Source organism: Chinchilla lanigera, unplaced genomic scaffold (genome assembly GCF_000276665.1).
Source record: "Chinchilla lanigera isolate Chin_1 unplaced genomic scaffold, ChiLan1.0 scaffold00023, whole genome shotgun sequence".
Lineage (NCBI taxonomy): Eukaryota > Metazoa > Chordata > Mammalia > Rodentia > Chinchillidae > Chinchilla > Chinchilla lanigera.
In genome coordinates, this window is record NW_004955424.1 from 10,373,923 (window position 1) to 10,383,156 (window position 9,234).

Consider the following 9,234-nt stretch of genomic DNA (forward strand, 5'->3'; position numbering starts at 1 on the left):
GTGGAAAGGCTCCGGCTGTCTTTGCCCTAAACCACCAGGACTCCCGCGCGGAGGAACTGGCCAGCACCTGGACCACACCGCCGGACCCCGCGGGCAGAAACACCTGTATATCAGACACGTCTCCCAGAGCCTCAGGAAAAAGGCCTATGCCGTTCTTTATGGAGAGGCCCCTGGTCCACTCCAGTTTCTGCTTCCTCCCTTCATGTGTACAGCAAGGGGGAAAGAACCTGTCTCCCTTCCTGCTGCTCACACTCTGGAACTTGAAGCATGCGGCTGAGTGACCCGAAGGCACCATTTCCCCTCGCTCTCTCTACCCTACACAACTCCCCCAACTCAACCTCCATCCCCATTTGACTTTTGGAGAGAACCACGGATATCAGGAAGAGACCACTCCCGTGGGCCCTAACCAGCCTCTGCCTTGGCATCTGAACACTGAATGTCAGCATCACTGAGCTTGGCTTAAATAAACTATACCCGTGTCCCAGTCCCACAGGGACCTGTAGGATGGATATCCCCACCCCTGCTCAATGTGTCTAATGTCCATAACACCCTGGTGGTCCTTCTGCTCCTGGCCTCCCAATCCCATATATCCCTTGGTTCTTGCCTCTCTTCTTCCAAGGTGCTGTGGTTTGAATGTAGCTCTTCCATTCAGATACACTGGTGCAGCCTCCAGTGACAGTGGCTAGGCTTTGACAGCTCCTCCTTCAAAAATGGAATGAAAGCCCTTATAAAAGACCCTGCATCCAATGCTCTTCTGTAATTTATTAGTCGAGGGCACAATATTAGCACTGCCGCCCCCTCCAGATGATGCTGCCCTCTCTAGACAATGAGACCCGCTGGTACCTCAATCCTGGACTTCCAGGCCTCCAGAACAGTGAGAAAGTGTTTCTACTTTCTTATAAACTACCCTGTCTCAGGTATTCTATTATAGCAGCACAAACAGAACAAGACACAAAGCTTTCTACTGAACCCTGTGGAAGCACCATTTTAAGGTAAAAACCAGTTGTCTACTTCTTGCTCCACATCCTCGGGTAACAGAAACCTGACTTCTTCCTGGGTCGTAGAAGGGTTGTTTTTTTCTGAAGGGGCCACTTGTGGGCTGGAGGTGGCCCCTTCCCCCAAGTCTCACAAAGCATAGGACCAGGTGGGCTCTGCATTCTCCAAGCCCATCATTAGTACTTCAAAAACATTCTCCAAACTTGCATTAAGAATCCCGTCTTTGTTGAGGTGTGCCATCTGGCTGTGTGCTGGTCTAGCAAAAGCCAACTTTCTCTTTGTTGCTTTCTCTTTGTTCTCTCTTCTGTCCATAGCAGTTCTGAATTGCGTTAGTGAGACCCCTTAGATCTATGCAGTGGGTACAAGATCCAGAATTTTCAGGGTAAAGTAAGACAGGGAATAAGAGTCAGCAGACAATTGTCCCAAAGGGAACCTTGCCCACTGAGGGTGACCCTGTTTATTCAGGACATCCCTAGCTTTAGTGCTGAAACCCCTCAGTCTCACTCATGTTAAATGGTTAGTTAGCTTACACCCGGGATCTCTATAAAAACATTGAAACATTCGTGTCCAGAGGCCCTCTGTAGACATTATATTTTCATTGTCCTGGGTAGGGGCTGACACTAGTGCCATTTAAACATTCTCCCAGGCAGTTCTGATTCTCAGTGAAGATTTAAAACTACCCAATACAAGATAATCACCTTGACTTAGACCCTTGACAAAAGAATTCTATTAGGATATGACAAGAAATATATTTCTGTTAGATTTTTTAGCCTGACCCCACTTTCTTTGGAAATGAAGGCACTTACGGTTTAATACTCTTCCAGCCCTAAAAAATTAAAACAGGCAAACAAGGAAATACAGAGATCTAATTAGATCTAAGATCTGAAATCATCACAGAGATACACTAACATTGTACTTAGACAATTCCCCAGAAAATTAGGTATGAACAGTATCTTGCAACCGTGGCCCTTACCCAATATTACCTCATTCCTTAAGGATCTAATGCCAGTGGGTTGATTCAAACTGAAAAGGCATCGGCCAGGCTCAGCTGTGCCCAGTGATGTGCGTGATTTACTGCTGGCTTCAGCGCACTCAGCCTTGGGTTCACATTTCCGCTGTACCCAGAGTGTTCTCAGCACGTGGCAAAGTAAATCCAGCAACCCTTGGCCAAACCAAGGATGCTTAAAGCAGAAGAATTAAGCTAAATACAAAAATATCTGAAGAGCAGAAAGTGAAAATAAAATCCTTTATTATTTCTCATTGACTTTTTACTTATTTGGGAGGGTGATTTTTCTCTACTTTTCAGCTTATCCTCTTAGGAACCAGCATGAGGGCTCAGGGAAAGACATATACTGTGCTATGTCCCATTCAGAAAGTAGGAACCTTCTGACATCCCAGTAGCCACTATCCAGAGCTACAATTCGCATAGAGTTTGGACAGGCCACTAACCCAGTGTTTCCTGACCTGGTGCTGTCTGTCTGTGTTCATGGTCACTTCACTGTCAGGCTGCTAGGAAGAATCTTGGTAAGGATGGTCCGGATCCTGGGTCCAGCCTTCTTTTATGCTCCTAGCAGACATCTGTCTACTTTCACCCAGCCACATGAAGGGGCTGGCCTCAGGCTGTACATGAGGCTGGAAATTCATTAAACTAGGATATGAAGGTAAATCGTGTCAAATATCTGAGGATTTAAATTTAATATATAAGACATTGGTGCATTCTTAATGCAATAGCCTATAAGTTGCTGTTTAAAGCAGCAGAACTTTTACAGGTCTGTTCTTATTTCAAGATTCCCTGGATCGAGGCACCAGAATATCTTGGAGAGTAGAACATGGATTCTGTGTCCACAACTCCACAGATTTCCAATTAATAATCTGATATGGATACCCAAGAATTTCCATTTTCCAAAGTCCTGTAGCTGGTTTCGGTCCATGGGATGGTAGGCTTAACCTGTAGCCCTTTTACTCAGTCATCCCTTTCTTTGGGGAGATTAAAAGACCACAGAACTGTGTTATAAGCTGATGTGACTCTAAAGAAAAGGCAATAGCCCAGGGACCTTATGTTCTCAGATAAAATACCTATTGAAGACTGGCTGTTGTTAATGCTCTTCTGAATTTCTTTCATGTCTAGGTCTCCATTCGCATAATTAGCCTCTGGCCTTACCAGGTGAAACCCTGGATCTACTCCCCATAGCCTACTTCATCAAGCCTTCATAGCCTAGTTTGTTGCCAGGGAACCACATCATTAATCTTGCAAACTGGGCATCTTTGAAGGTCAAAGGGTATACTGTGTAGTAGTAATCACACCAGGCAATAGGCATAAATTGGGAATGTCTGTGGATAAAACAGGATGTACAAGGAGTGATCAAAAAGTGCAACCAGAATGTGCAAGGTGTGATCCAAAAGTACAGGGCATACTTACACTTTTAAAAATTGTTATAATAAAAGAAACTTCGTCATTAGCCCTCCTCAAAATACTCCTTCTCCCTTTGAACATACTTATCCCCTTGTGTATGCCACTTTCTAACAGTTCTGGAGTCCTCTTTTCTATGACACTTAGATTATAGAAGTCTGTAAAAGATCGTAGACACTTACAGACTCACTGGGTCTGGCTGGATCATTCAGCTTCTGGCTCCTCCCCACAGTCAAGAAGACCACTAAAGACAAATGCTTTCTATGGATTCAGGACCTTGGTACAGTCCTCATAGTGCAACTGAAGACACTCACCAAAGACTTCCGGAACTGCTTCAGAAAGTGGAACTATGGGATAAACACACTTGAAGTGAGGGGGAGCATTTTAAGGGGAATCCATGGCAATGAGTCTTTTCCTGTCACACACTGTTTGAATTTAAATATTCACCATACATTTGATCACACTATGTATGTGACACCATTGTTTCTTTCTAAGCATTAATCAGAGGCCCCCTATTCCTTGACTCTATTAAGTAGTGTCTTAGACTTTCTTATCCCTGGGATAAAGCATCTCACCCACAACTTGAAGTGGTGGAGAGGCTTATTTTGCCTCATGGATTTCAGCGGCAGCAAAAGCATACTGTAAGGGTCTGGCAGAGGAAAGTTGCTTGCATCATGGCACTCAGGAAATAGAGCAAGGGGAGGAGCAGGTAGGAGATACACCCTTCCATATCACTCCTCCAGTAGCCAGCCTCTTTCCACCAAGCCCCACCTAATAGCATATTCAGCTATGGCTTCAGCAGTGTACTGATCCACTGAGAAGTATAAGGCCCTCGTGATCCAATCACCCTCCAAAACCCCATGCCCTGGACACATGAGTCTTTTGGGGAACATTCCAGATCTAACCGATAATAAACGGTAGCGAAATCTATCTACAATTTTCTTCTCACTATCTGCCACAAGAGCTTTGATTATTGCAATTTCGTGAGCTGACAAACCCTATTTTTCTTTTAAGTCCTCTTCATTAGAACATATTTCATGCATACTGATAAGTATACAAAATTACATTACAAATAATACCTGGCCTTATTAGATATCTAACAGATACAGGGAGAACCCATTACATTACATCTCCATTCCCATCTTTTCCTCTCTTGTCAGAGAAACACCATCTTGAATTATCATTGCTCAATTCATGATTCCCTTGTATATTTTTATACTTTACCACATACACACATGTCATAACTGTCTAATGTGCAGCTCTGATCTCTTTGCTTTGAAACTATATGTATTCTGCAACTTATCTTTTCTCACTAACATGTTGTTAGAGATTTACTACTACTAGCATTCACTTTAAACAATGCATAAAAGTGCCCTGTCATTGACCACAACTTACTCACCTATTTGTTTATGTTTATGTTTAACTATTTGCTGTCGCAAACAATACTAATATGAAAATTCTATATATCTTCTTTTGGAGCATGGATGAAGGTCTCTCCAGGGTTGAGTTTAGAGCTGTAGATATACTCCTCTTCAGTCTTATGAAATATTGCTAAATTTCTCTCTAAAACAATTATATCAGCATACACTCTTCAACATCTGCAGAGAAAGCGTGGTTTAATCAGCTATTTTAATCTTGTCATTCTGCTGTATGACATGGTACCTTGTTATTTTAAATTGGATTTCCCTGGCTGCTAGTGATTTCAGCATCTTTTCACTCATTTGTTAGTGATCTAGGGCTCTTCTGTGAGTCACACGTTCATATTCTTTGCCTTTTTTTTTCCTATTGGATTGTTTTGTTCTGATTAATTTGACAGATTCATGGTAGTTGTTTACAAATTCTGGATACAATCTTTTGTTGGTTATATGCTTTGTAAATTCCCTAGTCCAAGGCCTGAATTGCAGTTTCATTCATGCTATGTCTTGTTGAATAAAGTTGTTTGCATTTTTGTTTAGAGAAGTCAGATTTATCAGTCTTTCTCCTTATTATGGCCCATGCTTTCTTCTGTCTTGTTGAAGGAATCCTACTCAATCTAGAATCAAACTATTATCCTACATTTCTTCTCAATGTTTAAAACTTTTGCTCTTCACATTTATATTAGAATTGATTTTTATTGATGAACGAGTAAGGGGTTTAATTTCACTTTTTAACTAGGGAGAACTAGTTGTTCCATAGTCGTTTATTGAATATTCGATACATTCTCTCACCTCTCTTCAGGGTCATCTATCTTACTTATTTGGTATGCCTTATAAATTAATTAATATAATTAATTAAATTATAATTTTAATTTATTGCATTGCCATAGTTGTCCCTTCTTACACCTTTAGAATCATCTTAATTAACATAACTTTATAATGAGTTCTGTAATATGGTGAATAAATACCTCTTCTTCTGCAATAGTTTCGGCACTGGGTTCTTTATGAGACTTTCCAGCCTCTGGCTGGGCTATGTGTTTGTATCTTTCTGCGACCCTGCTAGTCTGGACTGAAGAGAGCTTTGTAAGTGTTTAGTGCTGTTCTCCTCTTATGCTGTTATTATAGGTAGTTTTCAAAACACTAATAACCCTATGATTTTACCTAAAACCATTTTCAACCTCTATTATTATTTTCCCTCTATAAATCTCATCCTTACTAGGTATTAAATGTGTGTATTTTATTTTGTTTTGTTTTCCTTGAGCAGGTGAAAGCCTCCCTCTAGTGGCCCTCCCTAAAACTGCTGCTTGAATTTAGGACAAAGAAATTACATTTTACATCGAAGAAGAAAATGTCTACATGTTTGGTTTAAAAAAAGGCTTTACACTACGGCTGACACACATGATCTTTCCATAGGATGAATTGTAACCAAAGATCTTTCGTTTTCTGCTTTACTTTATCCTTTGCCAAAGTGGTCTGCTAAATGTTGCTGGGACACATTATGGTAACAAACGTTCAGTTGGTAATCATCATGGTAATAACCGTTCAGTGCCAGGATATTGTCAGCTTTCTTCTCTCACTGACGTGAAAAAAAGTGGATGAAGAGCCATCATGCAGGGCTACAGCGCCCTTAACTAGCTTTGCTAATGGAGAAGTTTATTCTAAAGCCAGTTCAATGGTAGATTCGGGCTATACAGTTTCAGCAGTCATGGGCGCTGATTTCCATGGCTACCTAAGGCAAGGCTGTCTTTCGAATGCCCTGTTGGGTGAGAAATTCTGTAGCCTTTCTTCGGCTTCTTCTTTGTCGCCCATGATTCTGAATAAACAGATGCTGGCCATGGAGTGGAACAGTGTGTTCATGGTTTGGAAAGTAGGAGCGAGGGGGTATACTGAGATCACTTTCAGTGAACTCGGAGTAACTAGAGTAGGCAGATGCAGAACAAACGGTGCTGGAGAGCTCAGGTGAACTTAGGTTGAGTAAGTTCTGTGCATGGAGACTAGGCTTTATTTTAACATAAAGGATCATAATCTTAAGAGTGTACAGAAGACAGGTAGATATATAAAAGACTGGAACAGCTGGGTAGGGACAGGAAAGAATTTGGCCCACTCAAAGAGAGCAACGACAATTTTACTCAGCCATATGTGAATGCTTTTTTTCAGGTAAACCTGTACTTTCACACTTGGGCAATTACTTTTTAAAACCCCTCAGTTTAGACCATCTTTTTTTTTAGTATAAATATGTTTGAAAATATTATAAAACAGCTTCAAGAAACTGTTACAGAGCTGTTGTTTGAGGGGGGGATGCATAACTGTAGTTATAGAATGCAACAAGACTGAAAATAAACAGAGTGAATACACACACTGCCGAGGAAGAGGGAACACCCAGGATCTTCCTGACATGAGGAAATCACTTCCTCTGAGATGGAAGGGTGGGGTGAGAGCAGTCACCATGCAGTATACTAGAGGAACAAGCTGTTATTTGGCATTTTGTTTGTTTTAGGGCAGAGCAGTGAACCCAGACCCTCACTCCTGCGGGGTCAGGGCTGTACCACTCACCTACATCCCAGACCTCATCCAGTTCTTTTTTATCCTCCTACTGCAGTTATCATGCAACCGGGAACATAGCAACTATGGCTGAAAAACTCAGGTGTTCATGTACAAGTCAGACCTTGTATAAATCCAGTTTACAAAGGAGAGGAGTCAGAAAATCAGAGAATGTTACCAAGCATGAGAGTCTACCTTAGCTACCTGACATACACACTACATTTTCCCTGGAAATTCTAAAGCGATTTCATCTAGACCGGCGCAGAATTGGTTGGAAACCCACACCTCTAAGAAAAGGGAGGACAACTGGTTCTGAGGATAGTCCAAGAGGCAGAACACTTGGCTGCTGGTGGACATGCGTGCACACAACCCATATACTCCTGTCTCCCGAACAGTGTTAGACTACCTTTTGAGACGAGTTAGTAAGCTACTGAAACACAAGTGGTGCGGTCGTGGGCCAAGTTTTGGTTGATGAAAATTTACCCATCTCTGCTGTTTCATCTCCAGAGTCATCATTAGTTGATTAGCCCTCTTACTAGACAATTTTAAGAATTATGAGAGTTGAGTTCCTAGCCCAACAAAGGACTGTTCAGCCTGCCTGCAAAGTGCCATGCCCAACTCTTAGAAGTAAGGCCAGTGCTTTTGACCAAACTCTTTTTAATCTGGCTGTAAACCAGTGACTGTACATAGTACATGCTGAATTACTGAATGCAAAAATGTTTCCCTTCTTTTCACAAAAAATAGTCCTTTTGGTTAGGAAAAATGCTATGCGCTGTAATGCTGATGACAGATGGCTTTATTATAGGGCTATAAAATAAAACATGGCTCATCTGATTATATGCCATGAAGGAATGCTGAAAGCTATCATGTTTATGTGGAGGGAGTGAATCCTGATGAGAAATTCCAGAACATGATACCTCTGCAAGACTTTGAGAACAGTGTTCATATTAGAATACTAAATTCCCCAGTACTACTAAATGCACAAAAGAAGGCAAAGGTACCAGGGAAAATGAGGAGATTTTTCTTTGTAAAAGGAGTTTCCATTAACACAGAGTGACAGATGCCATGGATGGGAAGGTGTAGGATGCTTTGGGAACTGTTAGAAGGGCTTCTAAACTAACATGGTGAGATGGAGCTTCCTGAAGGTGTTTCGCAAAAGCAATGCCTATGCTGATAACTACAGGATAAGTAGTAATCCAGAAGAAGATACTCTTCTGTAGAGTAAATAAAAATGGGATGGGCAGGGCTGTATACCAAGAAAGAAGAGTAAAGTCAAGGCTCAGAAGAAAAGAGTGAAGTTAGTGTGTCCCCGGAAGGAAAAGAAGTTTATTCTGGCTAGAGTTTAGAGTACAGAAGGAAAATGACCATATTCAAAGCTGGAGCCATAATTAGAGAATAGATCCTGCTGGACCTTGAAAAGGATGTTAAGGAGTTTGGATATTATTACAAAATAAAGGGAAACCAGAGAAGTGTAATAAAAAAACTCATCAAGGAACACACATGATTGCATTTACATTTTGGAAAGGTCATGTTGTGGAAAGAATGATTGAATTGGAACAAACGTGAAGCAGAGGGATCAATTAGGAGTGTGTCGCAGCCATCCAGGACAGCCTTGACAGCTGGAACGGAAGAGCAGCAGTGTGAGTAGAGAGAACTATGCACATGTGAAGGGTCCTTAAGAGATTAGAAGTCCACACTGTCACCCACACACACCCCCACCTTAGGAACCAGTTACATGAAGTCACAGCAGGAGAAGGCAGGAGTGAAGTCTGCATGTGGGCTTCAGAGGGCCATAGAGATAAGAAAGGCAGAAGGAGATGCAGGCTTGAGGTTGGGATAGGAGATGAATATGGTTTGGGATGTTGGGTTTAG